The sequence below is a fragment of the Canis aureus genome, chromosome 37 (genome assembly GCF_053574225.1).
Source record: "Canis aureus isolate CA01 chromosome 37, VMU_Caureus_v.1.0, whole genome shotgun sequence".
Classification (NCBI taxonomy): domain Eukaryota; kingdom Metazoa; phylum Chordata; class Mammalia; order Carnivora; family Canidae; genus Canis; species Canis aureus.
The window spans coordinates 8,707,409-8,726,861 of record NC_135647.1 but is presented as its reverse complement, the minus strand read 5'-3'; the positions used below and the strand labels follow the sequence as shown (position 1 = coordinate 8,726,861).

Here is a 19,453-nt window from a genome sequence, read left to right as displayed (position 1 = left end):
CCCATGGGAAATAAAACCACTTGAGGTACTTCATGGATTAGTTAAGCAAATCTTATTGAAGTAAATAAATTTTAAAGAACAAAACAGAAAGACATCTAGGTTCATGATGTTTTTAAACAATCCAGTTCATATTCTCTTGATCCCTCTGTCTCACTTATCCCCCATTGTTGTGCTCGATCTGCCCCTCTACAGGAAGGGGCTTCATGAGAGTTCATGGCAAGATGAGTTTTCCTGGCTTGTCTGCCAGCCACATGAGTTTTTCCTGACAGCCTGGTTAGGAGTCACTTCATGACCTCAGTGTCCCACAGACACACTGTCTTGTCTCTTTGAAAGCCATATGGTGGCAAGAGTCATCAGGCCCTTGTCTAAAATGCTAGCTATTAGGTAGGGGTCTATTGAAGCAACCCATGGTGGGGAAATTGAAAAATAAAAGGAGGAGTTTATTTTATTTTATTTTATTTTATTTTATTTTATTTTATTTTATTTTATTTTATTTTATGTTTTTAACATTCCAGCCAACAGGCTTCAGCAAGACTTTCTCATCAGCTAAGTGAAACAAATTTGAACAGAACATTTTTCTTTTTGGTTCTCACAAAACCACCCAACACAAACATGGTAGATAAAACTTGAAAATGCCAGGTTTCATCTTAAAAGTATTATAGGCTATTCCTCTTCCATTATTAATTAAACTACGGGGGCAAAGATCAGAGTAACAGTGTCCATTACCTTATAATAGGCAAGTCTGTGTTCCAGCTGATATGTATATTTTTCCTTTCAGAAAGCCAAACTTAAACTTTTTATTCTCTTCTCAGGTGGTTTTTAAAGATGTCCATTTGGCCTTTAGAAAGATTTAAGTGAACATTTTAATAGAATGATGTTTCTAACTCTAAAAAGTTATAAATATTATTATGTACAAAAACAACACACCCTTACATAACAGGATCCTGTCAGGTCCAGAATTGTTACCAGCTGTAACGCTGCAAAATATATATAACTAGGAACCGTGTTGCATTCTCACTGGTTTGAATTTGGACACGTTAACAGATTGACAATACAAGGTAAGTGCCCTCAAATAGATTATGAGGTTCTGGGAAGTATTCAACAAATCAGAAACAATTTCCGATTAAGTGTCTTATACTCTAGATGTCCCGGTAATCAGTTTCAATGGGTGTAAACAAGAGATGTCCTGACTCTTGAAAGCTTTACAAGATTTGGTTAGTGGACATTCAAAAATATATGGACACTCAGAATAAGCTCCTTGCAAGGACAAAGGCAGCCCTGTCTTTCGTTCAGAAACAGTCAGAAAGGCAGAAAGGAAAGCTTCTCAATGTGTGACTAATTTTTTGGACCTAGGTAATAATGTCTTATCATTCTTGCTCTTCAAAAATACCTCAGGAGGCATTTGGTTGTCAAACAATTCCAGACACTGTTGACTTCCCCCGGGTAAAAATGTCGTGTCTCCCGTGGCCGTGGCAATCGCAGCTACTGGTAGGCATTCCCACTTCAACACAGACCCAAACCTGGGTGCCAGGAGGACAGGAGCTTCCGGATCACAGAAGGCTTCCCCAGCGGCTGCCCTGGGGGAGACCCCGCTGTGTGGCCCCAGGAAATCCTGGCACTGCTAACAACAATGTAAACATCTATGAGTCCATGATGACACCAGATTCAGAAGCAGGCATAATCTTTCTTACCTCTTAGAGACTGAGCCACATATTTACACGACCTTCACTCTAATGTCTTTCTGGCATCAAAGACAAAAAGGGATAGGAGCCTAAGGGAGACTAGAGAGAAATAAGAAAATGTCATGCGTCTTTCCCTACTGAATCTCCTACAGGGAAAATAAAGCTATAATGGCATCTATTGAGACAGTTGGGGGAAAAGGAGTACGGATTTTGTTTTTTTAATCAGATAATCATGCTGCATAAAATTTAAATGTCCTGATACTGGATTGTGGTTATGCAGGGGAATGCCTTCGTTGTTGAGTGGATGCTAAAGTATTAACAGATAAAGTGTCATGATGGATGCAAATAACTTAAATGGTTCAGGACAAAAATGTTGATAGTTGATAGATAGATGTAAAGCAAAATGCAAACAGTTGGTGATTCTAGGTGAAGGCAATGACATATGGCTGCTCATCACACTTTTCTTGAAAATTTCTCTGTGGATCTGAACGTTTTAAAATAAAAAGTTAGGGGAAGAACACCAGTCTGGGATGGAGGAAGTGTAAAGGATTCAGATGAAAAAATATTGGTCGTGTGTCAATGATGGATTCCATGGGCAGAGCAGTTCATGGGAAGTTTATCAGATCAGTCTTTCCATTTCTGTGTGTTTCGGAAGTCTCTATAATAAGAGCATTTTATTTTTTATAGAGCAGGAATATTCCCTCCTCACCCATCTCCATGCTCTGGTTGGCTCAGCGCTCCCTCCCACTATAAATAGCCAGAAAACCAACCACAAGCACAGCTCCATTTTCGGGACAGGACACTACAGAGTAGGTGTGACATAGGTTGGCAGCAGCTGAATGGTTGACCTGCTAAGCCTCTCTTCGTCCCCCTTATTAATGTCTTCAAAACAAAAAGTATTTGCGGGGCATTGGCTTCATTTGCAGCTAGGAGCTGGAAGGAGAGGACAGTCATGTGAGAACAGTTCAATTTAAGAGAAAAGTCTTCACGGAAACAACCCAACTGTCCTGGGTGGATGATTGGATAAAACGTGGTCTATCCAGACAATGGAATATCGTTCAAAAGGAAGGACAATCTGGCACACACTACAACATGGGTCAACCCTGAACACCCACTGAGTGCAGTAAACCCATCACAAAAGGACAAATACTGTGTGCATCTTCTCATATGAGGTCCTTAGAGCCATTAAATCCCCTGGGACAGAAAGTAGACTGGTGCTTGCCAAGGTCCAGGGAGAAGGGGAAATGGGGAGTCAGTGATTAATAGAAATAGAGCTTCAGCTTGGGAGGATAAGAGATCTGGAGGCAGATGGTGGTGGATGCTTGCAGAGCAATGAGAATGTACTTCATGCCACCTAACTGTACACTTAAAAATGGTTGAAATGGCCAAAAAAAAAAAATTTTGTCGCGTGTATTTTATCAGAATGGAAAGGAAGGAAGGAAGGAAGGAGGGAGGGAGGGAGGGAGGGAGGAGGGAAGGAAGGAAAGAAGGAAGGGAGGGAGGGAAGGAAGGTAGGGAGGGAAGGAAGGGAGGGAGGGAGGGAAGGTGGGTGGGAAGGAGAGAGGGAGGGAATGGAAGGAAGACAGGCAGGCCAGCCTCTGTCCTTAAGGAGGATCTCTGGACTGTTAAAGCATCCCTGCTTCATTCAATGTTTGCAACAGCCCCGGGTAAAAATGTCGTGTCTCCCGTGGCCGTGGCAATCGCAGCTACTGGTAGGCATTCCCACTTCAACACAGACCCAAACCTGGGTGCCAGGAGGACAGGAGCTTCCGGATCACAGAAGGCTTCCCCAGCGGCTGCCCTGGGGGAGACCCCGCTGTGTGGCCCCAGGAAATCCTGGCTGCCCAGAAGTGGGTCGGGGTGAGGGGTGGGGCTGAACAGTTCCCGGCAGCGTCTTGTAATACCTTGTTAGTGCTTGTAATCAACGGGGCCAGGATGAGAGAAGTCGGCCTTCAGAACAGAAACACTGCGCTTTAAATTAAATCAGCTCCCTGCTGTGAGCCACTTACTCCCTTCCTCCCCGCAGCCGGGGACACAATTCAGAGGCTTCTCTGCGCCGTTAGCAGCATGAGTGACCTTCAGTCTTTCCACTTAAAAATCCATTCAAGATGATCACACTGGTTTAAATTAAAGTCTCCATCCCAGCCTCCCTGCCTCTCCTCTTCTTCCCAGTGGCCTGGCTGTCATCTCTCTTTGTGTCTGCCTCTATCTCTCTGCCTATCCTTTGTCTCTGTCTCTGTCTGTCTGTCTGTCTGTCTCTCTCTCTCTCTCTCTCACACACACACACACACACACACACACCAACATATTTCTTTTCTGCATCTGTGGATAAGAGTTGCTACACTCACCTCCAAGTGCATTGCCCTTCTACCTGGCTCGGAACTGACAGTGAGATTTTTCACCTCCTCGCTCTTCTTTCTCCTCTCTGAAGAACAAGGAACCAGATGGCCATCCCCCAGTCTCCCAGCATGAGTTTGACTGACAGGAGCCTTTGATAAACCTCAGAAGAATGAAGTCATCTCCAGGTCACTGCTGCTGCCTGGCCTTTAACACCCCACACAGACCACCATTATCTGCTGAATAGGAGACAAAGGAAATTAGCCCTGCTTCCCTATCATCCCCATTATTTCCAGGCTGATTTAAACAAGGAAGCAATGAGATGCCCTTCACTTTCCTCCAAAAGGTACAAATGTCAGCTGTTAAAAAATGCAAACAAGAGGCTTTCCTATGTTAATGGCTGGGTTTCTTTGTTAAGGCTGAGGAGTGGAAAGTGGCATTTTATTCTCTGCCTTTGAGGAAAGACTTAACAAGCTTCTAAACAACTTCCTTAACTACCCGTACCTTAGACCAGCTGGTGGGTATTCTCAAGCCTTCAGGTTTCAGCCAGAAAAGGAAGATGGAAGAGAAGCTTCATTTCTAGTCTTTAACAGCAGATAATCACAGAACCTGGAGAGATGAGTGAAAGAAGTTTCCTATCAGTTTCACCCTAAAATTGAAAAAGAAGAAGAAAAGATCCTCTCACCTTTCCCCAAAACATTTTTTCCCCCCAGAAACTAAATGTTTCAGTGTCAGCAGAGCTAAAAATAAGGCCTGGGTACCATGTGCCCTTGTAGATATGACATCAGAGGAAATTGTTGCTGACCATCTCTCGCCATGTTGTGAAGGGCAGATGTGTGTGTATGTGTGTGTATGCACGTGTGTACTGTTATTTGTTGTGATGGGTTAGTACCCCAATGTTAGCTAGAAAATGGAAAATTATGACAGAAAGGCCCATTATTGGGAAGGAATTTGTTTCACTATTCCACAGTTTCTGAGTCTTGAGGTTTGGAGTACGTTTTCTTTGGATGACAGTCTACACTTCTAAAAAGGCAATGTTTGCTGTTGTCATCATCCGGTCTATTCTACTTTAAAATTGTGGGTTCTACAAAACAGCCCTGTTTTGTAGGAGATTGCAATAAAAGAGCAGATCTCAGAAAGATCATGATAATCTAGATAAATTAATGACCCAATTAATAGACACTTGTTAGGCATCTGAGCCAGACACTGCATGAGGTCATTCAGGAGATACTCATTTGGAGACATAGTCCCCACAAGGAGTTCACAGTCAGGGCACAGGAGAGAGACTATACTTCATTCCTAAAAGACAGATAGGACCTAGATAAGTAAAACCAGGAGAGGAAGAAACAAAAGCCTGGGGAAGAAAGCACTGTGTTGAGAGATTTCTTTGGAATGGGAAGCACTTTTATGAATGAGGTGAAAAGAAAGTAAGAATCAAATTGTTGGTGTCTGGATGAGGAACTCACACTTTTTCCTACGCTAGTTGGCTGGGGCTGCCATAACAAAACACCACAGACTGGGTGGCTTACACGATAGAATTGTATTTCTCACACTTATAGAGGCTGGAAGACCAAGAGCAAGGTGTTGACACCTTGTCGGCGGATTTGGTTTCTCCTGAAGATTCTCTCTTTGACCTACAGGCTGCCACCTCCATGATGTAGCCTCCCATGACCTTTCCTTGGTGTGTGATCATGTCTGTCTCTTTTTCCTCTTGTAAGATCGTTGATATTACATTAGGACTCTACTCTTATGTCTTCATATAGCCTTTACTACCTCCTTATAGTCTCCATCTCCAGACATAGTCACAATGGGGCTTAGGGCTTCAACAATGAATTCTTAGGGGATGTAATTGTTCCTAAGACTTCCTTAGGTAACAAGAAGGCAAGGGAGTGATGGAAGAAGGGATCCACAGGATGAAAAGTTGCCTTAGAAGCACAAGCGATTAGTGAAGAGAGAGGACAACTAAGAGATAAATCAGGAGGTTCTAAATCAGACAAGGCCTGACTTGATGTTGGCAGTAAAAAGAACTTGTTGTAGGCAGATGCAAAGTAAAAGTATGAAGGGAAAATGAATAGGACTTGAGGATTAGTTAGATATGGCATACAAAAGAAAAGATGTCCTCAGATCATTAGTTCTGAGATACTGGGTAAATAGTTAAAATATAGAATGGAGGGATCCCTGGGTGGTGCAGCGGTTTGGCGCCTGCCTTTGGCCCAGGGTGCGATCCTGGAGACCCAGGATCGAATCCCACGTCAGGCTCCCAGTGCATGGAGCCTGCTTCTCCCTCTGCCTATGTCTCTGCCTCTCTGCCTCTCTGTGTGTGTGTGTGACTATCATAAATAAATAAAAATTTAAAAAAATATATAGAATGGATATGTCAGAGATACTGTTACCACTGGACAGAGTAGGAAGAGTAGGAAGGTCTTAAGTTCTGCGGTCAGACCTACTGTGTTAAAAAAAAAAAATTAGGGCAGCCCGGGTGGCTCAGCAGTTTAGCACCACCTTCAGCCCAGGGCCTGATCCTGGAGACCTGGAATTGAGTCCCATGTCAGGCTCCCTGCATGGCCTCTTCCTGTGTCTCTGCCTCTCTTCTCTCTCTCTGTATCTCATGAATAAATAAATAATCTTTAAAAATATATAAATAAATAAAAATAAATTAAACTTTATCACCTTTTAGATGTACAGTTATAGCAATTTGCTTAACCTACCTGGGCCTCAATTTCCTCTCTTATCAAGTTGGGATGATAGAACCAACCACATTGAGTGGCTGATGTCTTATGGCTGAAAGGATATCATCTAATTCAACCATGAGAGGGAATTCAAAATTACTCCAAAGATTGCAGAAGAACCTTGATAACAATGTATCATTTCACTGAGATTCTTTTAGGTAAAAGAGTGTTGAATAAGTAAGACCTACAGCAGCCATGTAGATGTAGGAGTCACCATGAGATAAACATGAAAGCTCTAATATAGTAGCTTTCATTGGCAAGAAAATGAGCCTGAGGTTGGGCACACTCAATAGAAACATATCACTAGAGAAATCTGAAGTAGTTCTTTGCACTGGAAGATAGGACATAGAAAAAGAAGTGAAAGGATAAAACAGTGAGCTGAGGAGGAGATGGGATCATCTCACATAAACCAATGAAAAGTTATTGTTTGGAGACTAGTATTCTATTCTCCACCCCTATATAAATGGGACAAGGGGGAAAGTGGACCCAAAGCAAATCAGAATATAAATTATCTCTGTGAAAGAAATTCTGACAATGTGGTTAAGTATATGTTATGGGTTGAACTGCTGCTCTCCCCTTCCCTCAAAAAAAAACAAAACAAAACAAAAAATCACATGCTGAAGTCTTAACCCCTCTTTACCTCAGAATATGACTGTGTTTAGAGATAGGGTCTTTAAGAGAGATGATTAAGTCAAATGAGGTCGTTAGGCTAGATCCTAATCCAATACCACGAGTGAATTTATAAAAAAAAAAAAAAAAAAGGGATCCCTGGGTGGCGCAGCGGTTTGGCGCCTGCCTTTGGCCCAGGGCGTGATCCTGGAGACCCGGGATCGAATCCCACGTCAGGTTCCCGGTGCATGGAGCCTGCTTCTCCCTCTGCCTATGTCTCTGCCTCTCTCTCTCTCTCATTCTCTCTCTGTGACTATCATAAATAAATGAAAAAAAATTTTTTTTAAATTAAAAAAAAAAAAGTGATTAAGACACACAAGGCAACACCAGGAAGGCACATACAGCAAAAATGCCATATGAAGACATAGCAAGAAGCCAATGAGAGAGACTTCAGAAGAAACCAATCCTGCCTACACCTTGATCTCAGACTTCTAGCCTCTAGAACTGTGAGGAAATAAATTTCTGTTGTTTAAACCACCAAGTCCATGATATTTTGTTATGGCTGCTGTGTTTAGGACATGCTACCCCCAAGAAAACATGGCACCTTGGCATATTAAATATTTTAAGCTGAAGAGGAATTTGAGAAAATAGAAAAATCAGGAAAAGCATGTCATAAAACTCTCAAGTGAGAGGTGCCTTTCCTGAACCTGGAAGAAAGGAGCATCCTTACCTCTGAAGACAAAACGACACTGAGGAGAATCTAAGTTTCCCAGTTTGCGACACTCACTTTATACTCCTTAACCTGTCCTATTTCTCCACTCTTCATCCAACCAACAACTTGTTTATTCAAGTCTTCATTTCCTTATGAAGGCCCCATGTTATGTAAAACTTTCATGTAAAACAGTAAATTCATTGCATTTTTCCTTAATCTGTCTTTGTCAGTTTAATTTTCAGACCCAGCCAGAGACCTTAAGAGAGTCAAGGAAAATTTTTCTTAGACCCTAAGAGAGCCAAGGAAATTTTTTCCCCTATGGTATCTGGTGCCCAGGTGTAAAATTCCATCAGTTGAAGACACTCTGCTTAGTCCAGAAGCTGCAGTTAAGAGATCCTGGACTTCAGACAGCAGCTGACACAAGGTGAGTGTTCTTACCATGTCAATCTCTTGGGTCTCTGTCTATGGGGACTGGTTGTATAGACTCTTTTCCTTTTCAAATTCAAATTAGCAGAAGAAAAACATTTGTCTAAAAATTAGTTGTTTGGAGAGTGATTCATATTAAAGTTTCGTTTGGGGGTACTCACTGATTATCAATTCCTTCCCCCCAAGGGCCAGTTATTATTTTCCTGTTTGTCTTTGATTTTGTGTCCTTGGCTTAGCTTTCTATCCCTTAGGGCACACAAGTGTTTGTTTATGTGTGTGCAGTTGGCCAGTTGTCAGATTGGAGACCCCCAAAATATGTCCAGACAGAAGTGTGGGTTGCACCCCATTTGTAGCTAATATCATACCAGCTGTTGCCCATTCTCAAGAAAGTTGTCTATCTTTCTTCAGGCTATCTTTGAGAGTGGCTCTGGACCTTAAGAGGGTGGCATCTTTTGCATCTTCTTTGGCATCTTTTGCATCTTTTGCATCTTCTTTGAGAATGCCTCTTGCATTCCTGGTTACATACTGATTTTGGTTTCAAGTTCCTTGATAGATATAACTCTGGTTTAAATACTTAAATTGTTTTAAAAGACTTCTATGGTCAAAAGTTGGACAAACTGGAGGCTGATACTCAGAGCCTGATAAAACCTATTTTCTCCATTTAGGAGAAAAGGAACTATGTATTTAGAGGGAAAGAAGCCTATGTAGAACAATTTATTAAAACATTCCAAAGACACATAGCTCAAAATCTAGGTCTTGGGCAGCCCTGGTGGCTTAGCGGTTTAGTGCTGCTTTCGGCTTGGGGTGTGATCCTGGAGACCCAGGATGGAGTCCCATGTCAGGCTCCCTGTATGGAGCCTGCTTCTCCCTCTGCCTATGTCTCTGCCTCTCTCTCTCTCTCTCTCTCTCTCTCTCTGTGTCTCTCATGAATAAATAAATAAAATCTTTTTAAAAAAATCTAGATCTTAGTTGGAAAGTTTCTCCCTGATATAAAGAAGTAAGTTGGAGGTAATTAAGATAATGGATGGGTAGGTCAGCCCCTTGATATCATTCAGGCAATGACTCAATACTTGAAGAATTATAAGCGACTGGCCTTGTCTTATAAATCAAGTCTTTACAAAACCAAAAATGTGGCCCTTGAAGCAATTCAGAGCTTACATATCCTTACCAATCTCCAAACCTCCCATATTCATTTCAAAATGCTTGCAGATATTGTAAAAGGTCAGGACACTGGAGACAGAACTGTCCTGCACTTAAGAAAAAGAAGGAAATTTATTAGTAATAACACTAGATTTCTGACCTGACACATGTCAGGTACCTGACACACGGCTAAAATTTTAAAACAAAGCTAGAAGTCTTCCATTTGTATCTGTCCATATGCATGTGTGTGTTTGTGTGTGTGTGTGTGTGTGTGTGTGTATCTAAATTAATTTATAAAAAGCAGTTCTACTCAAGTTGGCTTAGATATAAATGAGCACTCATACAAATTAAGTATTTCTAAAACTCTCAGTAATATAGCAACTAACCCAAATGTTTTCTTAAGTTCACATGATCTAGGATAATCTTTGGCAAATAAAGCTAGTTTTTAAATTGCTCATAAAATGAAAACAGGAATGTCTTCAGAGTTGTCAGCATTAAATATAATGCAAACATACAATTCTTTTCTCTACCTAGGTTTACTATTCAAACAAGTCTGTTATCTCTGCTAGATGTTTATGATTATAAAACTATAAATCCAACCTAAGAACAAAATGTACAATAAAAATGAATTGCTTGATGCATGTCAAGCATAATAGTTAAAAAAAAAAGAAGGAAGAACCATATGTTTAACTTTTTAGGTTCTCTGCTTCAGTGAATTTTGATACTTCGCTGCTTTGTCAATGAGAAAAATAAGATGGCTAACTTTGCTTTGTCTCATGAAATTTTCATAAGCAATTCAAATATAGTTGTTAAAAAAAAGTAAGTCAAATGGATGTAAGTGGAGTAAAAATTTATAAATGAACTTTGTGACAAATTATGTTTTATGACATCTACTATAAAAGTTTCAAAAATCTTTTTGATAACTTTAAACCATAAGCTATACAAAGTTAGGCTAAATGATTACGATTCATTAAAAATAGAGATTATAAATAAAATAAAACACTGAAACATTAATGGCTGAACATACACGTTAGCTTATATACTTTTGGCATCTTGCTTTTATGTAATATAAAGAAGCTAAATATAATCAGATCAGTTAATAAATATGATAAATTTTACTATGAAACACATGCCTCTGGAAATTATGAAGTGATGTATTAACAAATTTGCTCCAGAATGATGGAATACATTAGTTCACAATTTTTCCTACCTTTCACTGAAAAGAAAGACCACTGATTAAAAATTCTAATTAATATATATTATTGAAACTAATAAGGATAATAAGGATTAAAAAAATTCCTCTGTATACAAGGAAAATAAGATGTGTTTTATCAAGGCAAAGTGGAATGACTAGTTGTTTCAGAATGAGAAAAAGAAAAGGTATAGGACAATAACTGAATGGTTAAAAAATAAATTGTAGGCAGTTGCAAAAAAAGAAATTTTAGTGTGGTTAAGCTTCTAAGCTTGAATAGATTTATTTATGTTCTTTTTCTTTTTTAAATGGACCTAAATATCAAAGTACATTGATGCAAAACTAGAATGTTTCTCTTCATGATAAAATAAGGTTTTCTTAGATTATTGATCTCCTCTTGATAAGAAATTATAAAAAACAAAATGTTTTTTGTAAACTTTTAAATAATTTCTCTGAGAAACCAAGATTTTGTATATTAAAATATTTTCCTATCCTTTGTATTGTCTTTATCAGGCCATTGATTAGTTAAAACAAAACAAAACAAAACAAAACAAAACAAAACAAAACATTAACCTTCCCAACATTAAAGAACTAAGTTGGGTTTTTTTTTCTTTTTTAACGTTCATACAATACATACAATCTATATTTATCTCTGAAATATTTTATTACCCCTTCTTTTAAATAGATAACTAAATATTGTTTTATAGTGAGGTGTGATCCTATTTCATCAAGTCTGACCCTTGTCATTATGTATATGATGTACAGTTTCCCCAAATCAATATCCAAATGGAGTCTTTTTGACCGCAAACTAACTTTGAGATTTCTCAGAAGGTCCCTGGAAAACCTCAAAAGATTCACATCTTACCACATCAAAGAGAGGTAGAACACTAGTTAGGATTATTTGGTATTATTTGGCATTACCAAATAGGAAGTGATGCTAAACCTTCTTAGGTTATAAATGTATGGATATTCAAGAAATTACATGAAGTTCATAGAGATTTGTTCAAACCCTTATTGCTCAATTACTACATTAAAATGTTGTGTATAAATAACTAAATTTCCTTATCAAATGAACTCTTAGCAGATATTTAACCATGGCCATTTTAAGTCATTTGTCATTCACAGACAGTTATTGATTTACTCGAACTGTGAAAGCATTTGTGATGAGCTACAGGTGACAATATTCCATGACAGAATCACTGGAACACTGTTGAGACCATTCCACTGGACTGAATAAGAATTTCTAGAATTAATGAAGTTGATGAATTCATAGAACTGCTAATTCAAGATCAAGTGGAATAAGAATTAATCACAGGGAACTAAATGGACTGATGAGGATAATTATAATTTTTATAGCTTTTTGTTTGAAACATTATTTGTTCTTTAGTGTTTTGTTTGCCAGATTTAAGAAAACCTTTTTCTCTTTTCTCTGAAGCTATCTGTAATTTATAGCAGTTTGGTAAAGTATGCTTTTGTGAAAGACGATGAAACAATTACTTTTTCTTCCTACCTGGTCCCACCAGAATTCAGAAACTCTTAGTAAGTATTCTTATTTTCAAGGCAACATAATTATTTGCAGCAGTCCAAGAATCTGTTTTTGTAGATTTTTGTGTCCTTGTAACAGGACACAGTTGGAAACATGCTTATATTGTCAAGGCTTTGACTTGAATGTTATATTTTATAATGATGTACATGGACTTAGATATGACCAGACACCTTTAAGGAACAAAGGTTGACCCTACGGAAGCAACAGAACCCTTTGGAATAAATCACCTGATGCTTTTTTTTTTTTTTTTTTTCAGAGTTTCTATCCTTACCAGTTGAGTGAGGAAATTCATTTCCTGGCAAACCCAAGAACTGAAAGTTATTTGGGAGACCTCAAGAAGAGAAAAATTCATCCAAATCCATAGGTGTTATAGGCCTAGGATGATGCAGAATCCTTGGCTTGGCTTTCAAGCCTCAAGAGGTTTTTAAAGGTCCAATTTCATTCTTTATGAAAAGTTTCAGCAAAGTAGACTCAAAAATAAATAAATAAATAAATAAATAAATAAATAAAGTCCATGTGGTCAATTTTTATTTTGTCTGCGCTTATGCAAGCCATCAGACCAAATTAAATGAGACTAGATTTATTTTGCAGTTTAGTCTTTGATCATCTTTGATAGAAATGGAGGAGATTGTAGAGAAAAAAAATATTTGAATGGAAAACTATAACTCAGTCTTTCAGGTATTGCAGTCTTTTTGCCAATTGTCTTTCAGGTTTTGTCACCTATCTGTTCACTGGACTGGATCCTGAATTCTGCTAATTTCCTCTAATACCTGGCTACAACACTCCAAATTAACATTTCCACTTTTCCCTCTACCCTTCTGACTTGGAATCACTAAAAGTCAAAACTACAGGCTTTTTCTTAGGTCTCCAAGCTAACGCTGTACAGCCTGATGACGTCACCAAAGGCATTCAAACTGCAAATCAGAAAAATCTGTTAGATTGCCACTGCCTGCCTTCACTCCAGAAGATGCTTTGAGTCCAACATCTAGACTCCAACATCTAGAAATCTTAACTTACTGCTCTTTGAACTTCAAAGCTGAGTTTATGTTTCATTCTAAACATTAAGCTTGTTTTTCTTCTGTTTTCATGAAAATACCCAGGACTATGAGACTAGTTCGATGGGTTATGGGGAATCTGCTCAGTTTCCGACCTGTGAGATTTTGGGAGCAGTTTCAGATGGCATGGCAGGAGGATGGGGTTCAGGACTTGCTACCAAATGTCAGGCACCCCGGTATATTAAATATTTTAAGTTGAAGGAGTTTTGAGAAAACAGCAGAAGCAGGAAGTTTACTTTTACCACCTTCTCACTCTTCTCCCCTGAAACAGGTCAGAAAATCCTGACGTGAACTGTTGCTCTTCCTATATCCAGAGGAAAAGAACATCCTTATCTCTGAAGACAAAGGAATACCAGGAAGAATGTGAACGGACAGAGCTTTCTGAGCCTCTCCCAGTTCACTACACCCACCTCATATTCCTTATCTAACATCTTCCTGCATGAGTTCCCCCTTCACAAATCTAGCATGAAAATACACAGCTCTTTCTTTGGGTCTTTGTTTCCTCAGGAAGGTACCCTGTCTCATAAAATTTATATTAAATAAATTTGTATGCTTTGTCTTGTTAATCTGTCTTTGTCAGTTTAGTTTTTAGTTCCAGCCAGGGAGCCCAGGAGGGTAGAGGAAAATATTTCCTCCCCTACGCGCAGCCCTAGTAATACAGTACCCATTCCTCAGCACACATACACACACATATACACACATTACTCAGCTCACATATACAATTCTATATTTGTGTATATATATATATATATATATATATATATATATATATACACACACACACACACACAATTGAATCCAGTACTCAAGATGTGGTTGACCAGGGCAGCAGATTATTTGGTTTGGGGAATATATTCCCACTGGAATATTTATAAAAGCATATATTTCTGTGTAATACAGCATGTGTCAGTGTAGTATCTCTCTGCTTTGTAATTGTTGAGGACAGGATAAAGTTTTCAGAGAGATATTATGAAATCTTCAATTAATTGCTTTATTTCCTGCCTACATATCTCAGCATTGCCAGTTCAGAAAGCTTTCCTTGCCTCTAGTGCTCAAAGCGAGTTTCGAATAATTTGGGTTATGCTCAGTACTACAAAAGCAAATGGTCTCCCTTTGCCACAACTGGTTTTATGAGAGCCCAGAATTGCACAGCACAAAACATCCCTAGAGAATACTCTTTAAATTTATTTTATAGCTTTACTGGGTCAGTTCTAATAGTTTTGCAGTAATCCTTGGGTCCTTGGAAATCCATGCAATTTTTAAGAGTGGTGATTATTGGGCAGCCTGGGTGGCTCAGCCGTTTAATGCCGCCTTCAGCCCAGGGCGTGATCCTGGAGTCTCGGGATTGAGTCCCACATCGGGCTCCCTGCATGGAGCCTGCCTCTCCCTCTGGCCTGTGTCTCTGCCTCTCTCTCTCTCTCTCTCTCTCTCTCTGTCTCTCATGAATAAATAAATAAATAAATCTAAAAAAAAAGAGTGGTGATTATATCATTTCTTATACTGGGAACTACAATTCTTTGTAATGAAATATGCAAAAACTAAGGAAAATTTATGGAAATAAAGTGTTTTGGGATTGCATGGAAATTTAAACATTGCCTAGCCAAATTCTGAACTCAAACCATGAACCCTTTAACACGTCTCCCACCTGATAATTAAACACCTTCAGGGACCAGAAACTCATCTTTGGGAGATGGCCTCTATAATCACATCGAGCTAGAGTCTGTTTCTGTGTCCCTTTCACTGGCTGACAGCAATTTATAGTGGTTATTATTTTAGTCTGCCCTGCCTGCCTCCCCATGCTACCCCTCACCTGGTCCCTGACCCAGACACACTGAGGCAAAGTCTTTTCCACGTGCTTTTCCAGCTAAGCTGACAGTGAAGAGCTTCCTTTTCTCTCTAGTTGCTAAGATTAATGAGCACCCTGCAGCAGGAGAATATGAAATCTGCAGAGGAAAAGAAAGAAGGGAGAAAGACAGAGAACACCTTGGTTCTAGTTCCTTCCATGGGCAATTCTGCTTCTGCCTTCTCCACAATTTGGTTATGTGAGCCAATAAGTCCTCTCTTTTCCCCCTTTTTAAAGATTTTATTTATTTGAGAGAGAGAGAAAGCACAAGGAAGGGGAGGGGCAGAGGGAGAAGGAGAAGTAGACTCCCCACTGAGCAGGGATCCCAATGTGGGGTTCGATCCCAAGACTCAGGGATCATAACCTGAGCTGAAGGCAGATGCTTAACTGATTGAGCCACCCAGGTGCTCCCAGGAAGCCCTCCAATTTGCTTAAGATATTTCAGGTTACATTGCTATCACATGCAAATAGGAGATTGGTTAAGGAAGAAGGCCAATTCAGCCTCATTGAAACAGCTCTTAAAATGTTTGAAAGTCATCATTAGAGAGATCTGATTTTTATTGTCCAAATTGGGGCACTTTTAGGTGTGAACTAGAACACAATTTGCAGTTATGCTGACCAGGAGCCAGGAACGTTGACTGGTCCAGAAAACTTATTGCTGGCCTTCCTACGCTTATTTTTTCCAATCCACTCATCTCTGATTCATTCACACTTTGTTACAAGTCACAGTTCCTAATCCCCAGGCCACACTGACTGGTACTCTTTGAACTCTGGGCAATTTGCCAATGTCTCTCTTGGAATGTGGCAGCTAGAATTGAATCCCGTGCTCAAGATGTGGTTGACTGGGGCAGCAGATTACTTGGTCTGGAGAATGGACTCCCACAATCCCACTAATGCAACCTTAAATTAAATCTCTCTCTAACTAGTTCTTTCTCTTAAACAACACTTTAGATTCTGCCTGACATGTGGTTGGTGCTTAAAAGCCAGTGAGTAAATGGCTAATTTTTGAACTGGAAGTCAACTATACTCCAATTAGTATTCATTTTTTTCAAAGGTTATTTATCCATTTATTCATAAGAGACACAGAGAGAGGCAGAGACATAGGCTGAGGGAGAAGCAGGCTCCCCACAAGGAGCCCAGTGTGGGACTCAATCTTGGACCCCAGGATCACGCCCTGAGCCAAAAAGGCAGACGCTCGACTGCTGAGCCACCCAGGAGCCCCAGATTTTAAGGATTCAAATTTGGGCTCTCCTATTTGTCTATGTGAAATTTCATCTTCCACATATCAGTCTACTACATTAGTTTCCATTTTACAATATCGTTGTTTCTACCAACTTCTGTTCTTCAATAAACTTCGTGAGCGTGTCATCTGTGTGTCGCTATTATTGATATTGGTATTAGCTAACACTTACTGCTTCTTGTATGCCAGTCCTTATTCTAAGCATTTTAGGCATTTTTAACTCTCGTAACATTCACAATAACATGATGAAATGGATATCATGATTATTGTCACTTTACAGATAAAGAAATTGAGATACAGAAAGGTTAAATAAGCTGCTTAAGGTCACAGGGAGCCAAGATTCAAAACCAGACCATATGCCTCCAGAATCTGTACTCTTGCATCTTTCTGTTCTCAACAAATGCACTGATGACTAAGATTAGGAGCAAATCAGGGCCAAGGACAGAGACCATGAAATCCCACCAGAGTGTGGGTACCCAGCAAGCACTCAATGTGTGTTTTGTTCCATCAATTCCTACTCTGTATGTAACTGTATGATAATAACCATTTAAAAAGAAAATGTCATGCATCTTGCTGAAGCCCAGATACACTGTTCTAATATAAGTGTTTTAAGTATTTACAAAGCATCATTTTCTTAATCCAATCTAGAATTTTCCCTTGCACCAATGTCAAACTCAATTATTGTCCTGTGGAATCAGAATCTCCCTCCCTCCCTCTCTCCTCCCTTTCTCCCACCTTTTTTCCTTTCTATTTTCACTCCCTTTCCCTCCCTCTCTCACTCCTATCCCCTACAACTTTCTCTTTTAAGAAGAATTGCATTTGCCTGGCTCTAGTCCACTGCCTCCGGTTCCATAATTTCTTAAAAAGATCATAGCATTTTACCTGGAGGAACTCTACCTAACACAAGGCTCTAATTTCCTTGGCCAGAGATTTGAATTTACTTAGAGATGATAAATAATCGGTAGCTTTCTCACTTGAGAAATTACAGCTATTAGCAAAATCTGCAAACTTTTATAATATTGTAATTATGATAATTAAATTTTTATACACTGCAAGTTCAACAGAGGCTTGCCAGACCAATCAATGACCTAATGACCTGAATCAATTTTGAAAATCTTTCTTCTTTTGGTGAACATAATTTTACTTTGACAAATTTATATGTCAATCTGACCATGGCAAGAACAAACCAACACAATGCAGTGGTACTGACCAACATGATGGGCACATGGAAAATGTACAGTGATTACAAGATTGATGGTTTCAAAGATAGCAAAATAATTATTTGAACAACTCCAAACTTGGGACACCTGGGTGGTTCAACAGTTAAGCATCGGCTTTGGCTCAGGGGGTGATCCTGGAGTCCTGGGATCGAGTCCCACATCCGGCTACCTGCATGGAGCCTGCTTCTCCCACTGCCTGTGTCTCTGCCTCTCTCTCTCTCGCTCTCTGTGTGCTTCTCATGAATAAATAAATAAAATCTTAAAAAAATGAATAACTCCAAACTTGAATGTGGAAAGTGAGAAATGAACTGTACAAAAATCTGAGAGAAAAAAAAAATCTGAGAGATACCTGATGCTATGGTCAGTCTAGATCCAAGTCCTCTGAAAGGCAGAGAAAGGCAAAGCCAAATACGGTGGAGTCTCCATGGAAATTAGCCTATACAAACACAAGGCGTTAAATTAATTTGGACAATCCTGAAAGAATTAAAGAAAGTCAAGATATAAATAAAAATGAAAAACATTGCTCCTGACTAGCCTGGCTATCAAATGACCAGCAGCCTGCCGCCAGGAAGGACAGGGCCAGTGACAAATACTGCCAGCTGAGAGATGAGTTTTTTCACCTCTCTGCAAGGCTGAATAGAAGGAATTTAATTTGCCTGCTTGGCTCTTATGCAATGCCAGGTAACCTTAGAATAACGAGGGCTTTGAGGGAGAAAACCAGACTTCCCAAACACTTTGCTCCGATCGTATCCTCCTCTTGTCAGATGCCTGCAGACACAGCGACCAACATGTCCCAGACTGCTTATTGCTATCACTCAGATTCATAAGGCTCTGTCTCCCACAGAGAAGGATGGGAGATAGAAAGGCTCCAACTGCTCTCCCTGTGAAAACTCCAGAGTGAAATTCCATCAGACAGAAGCCAGCTCGCTGCCGAGTGAATTGAGCCTTTTATCAGTCAGATTTGTATACATTATAGAGACAGCCTAAGAAGGGAGTTACTGTATACTGCGTATATTTTTAGCTCCCCAGGATTCGTTGCTATTGGACTTAACATGAGGGGTAGAGAAGAAAAAAAAATCGTCAGTCTTCTGTGTGTACTGGTGGCTTTTTGAGGTCTCCAAGATTTGCTGGACTTGTCTGCTTGCTTTTTAGATATATTCAGGTGAATTCCATAGCACAGAGAGCATGCTATCGGTTTCATGGTACAAATTCAACCCCCATTTCATTTATTTTTCAAATGATTTTCTGATGAGGGCCTGTGTGTGTGTGTGTGTGTGTGTGCGCGTATGTGTGTGTAAGTACAACACAAACTTGCACAGATCTGATTATAGCTTCAAGACTCATTCTGCTCACCAAACAGCAGCACGATAAAAGCATTTCAATTGGCAGAACCAGCAAGGAAACCTTGCAATCCTCTTACTTTCTTCACTGACTTCAGCTTTTGCTGAAGCAATTCCCTGTGGGGAAAATAAACACAAAAATGAGCAAGCAAGATATGTGGATGTGGATATAGTATTGCCATCACTGGTTTGCAGTAAAAGAACATTTTTTTTTTTTAGTTGACCTCCTTAGACTTTTGAGAATAGAAATAATCCTTCTACCATTTTAATCCTTCTACCACTGCCAGAATAATTTCAAGTGTCAGTACTTCCCCTCCAGTGCCCTTTTGATCATTCAATGTTTCAATCACTCAACAAGAATTTATTGAGCACCCATTATGTG

At 39.6% G+C, this 19,453-nt stretch overlaps 1 long non-coding RNA gene across 3 annotated transcripts in view; it reads right to left on the bottom strand.

The window, feature by feature from the left end:
• Positions 1-19,453, bottom strand: part of LOC144306427 (uncharacterized) — a 43,908-nt gene that overhangs the window by 19,582 nt on the left and 4,873 nt on the right. Inside the window, exons 4-11 of one of the 3 annotated variants that reach the window (XR_013373544.1) lie at positions 19,085-19,188; positions 18,081-18,167; positions 9,664-9,747; positions 4,524-4,628; positions 4,031-4,258; positions 2,453-2,615; positions 1,692-1,781; positions 727-838 (exon numbers count right to left, since the gene is read on the bottom strand). This is a non-coding gene — a long non-coding RNA (uncharacterized LOC144306427). The remainder of the gene's footprint in view (positions 1-726; positions 839-1,691; positions 1,782-2,452; positions 2,616-4,030; positions 4,259-4,523; positions 4,629-9,663; positions 9,748-18,080; positions 18,168-19,084; positions 19,189-19,453) is intronic. The other 2 variants (XR_013373545.1, XR_013373546.1) reach the window with 2 other exon arrangements.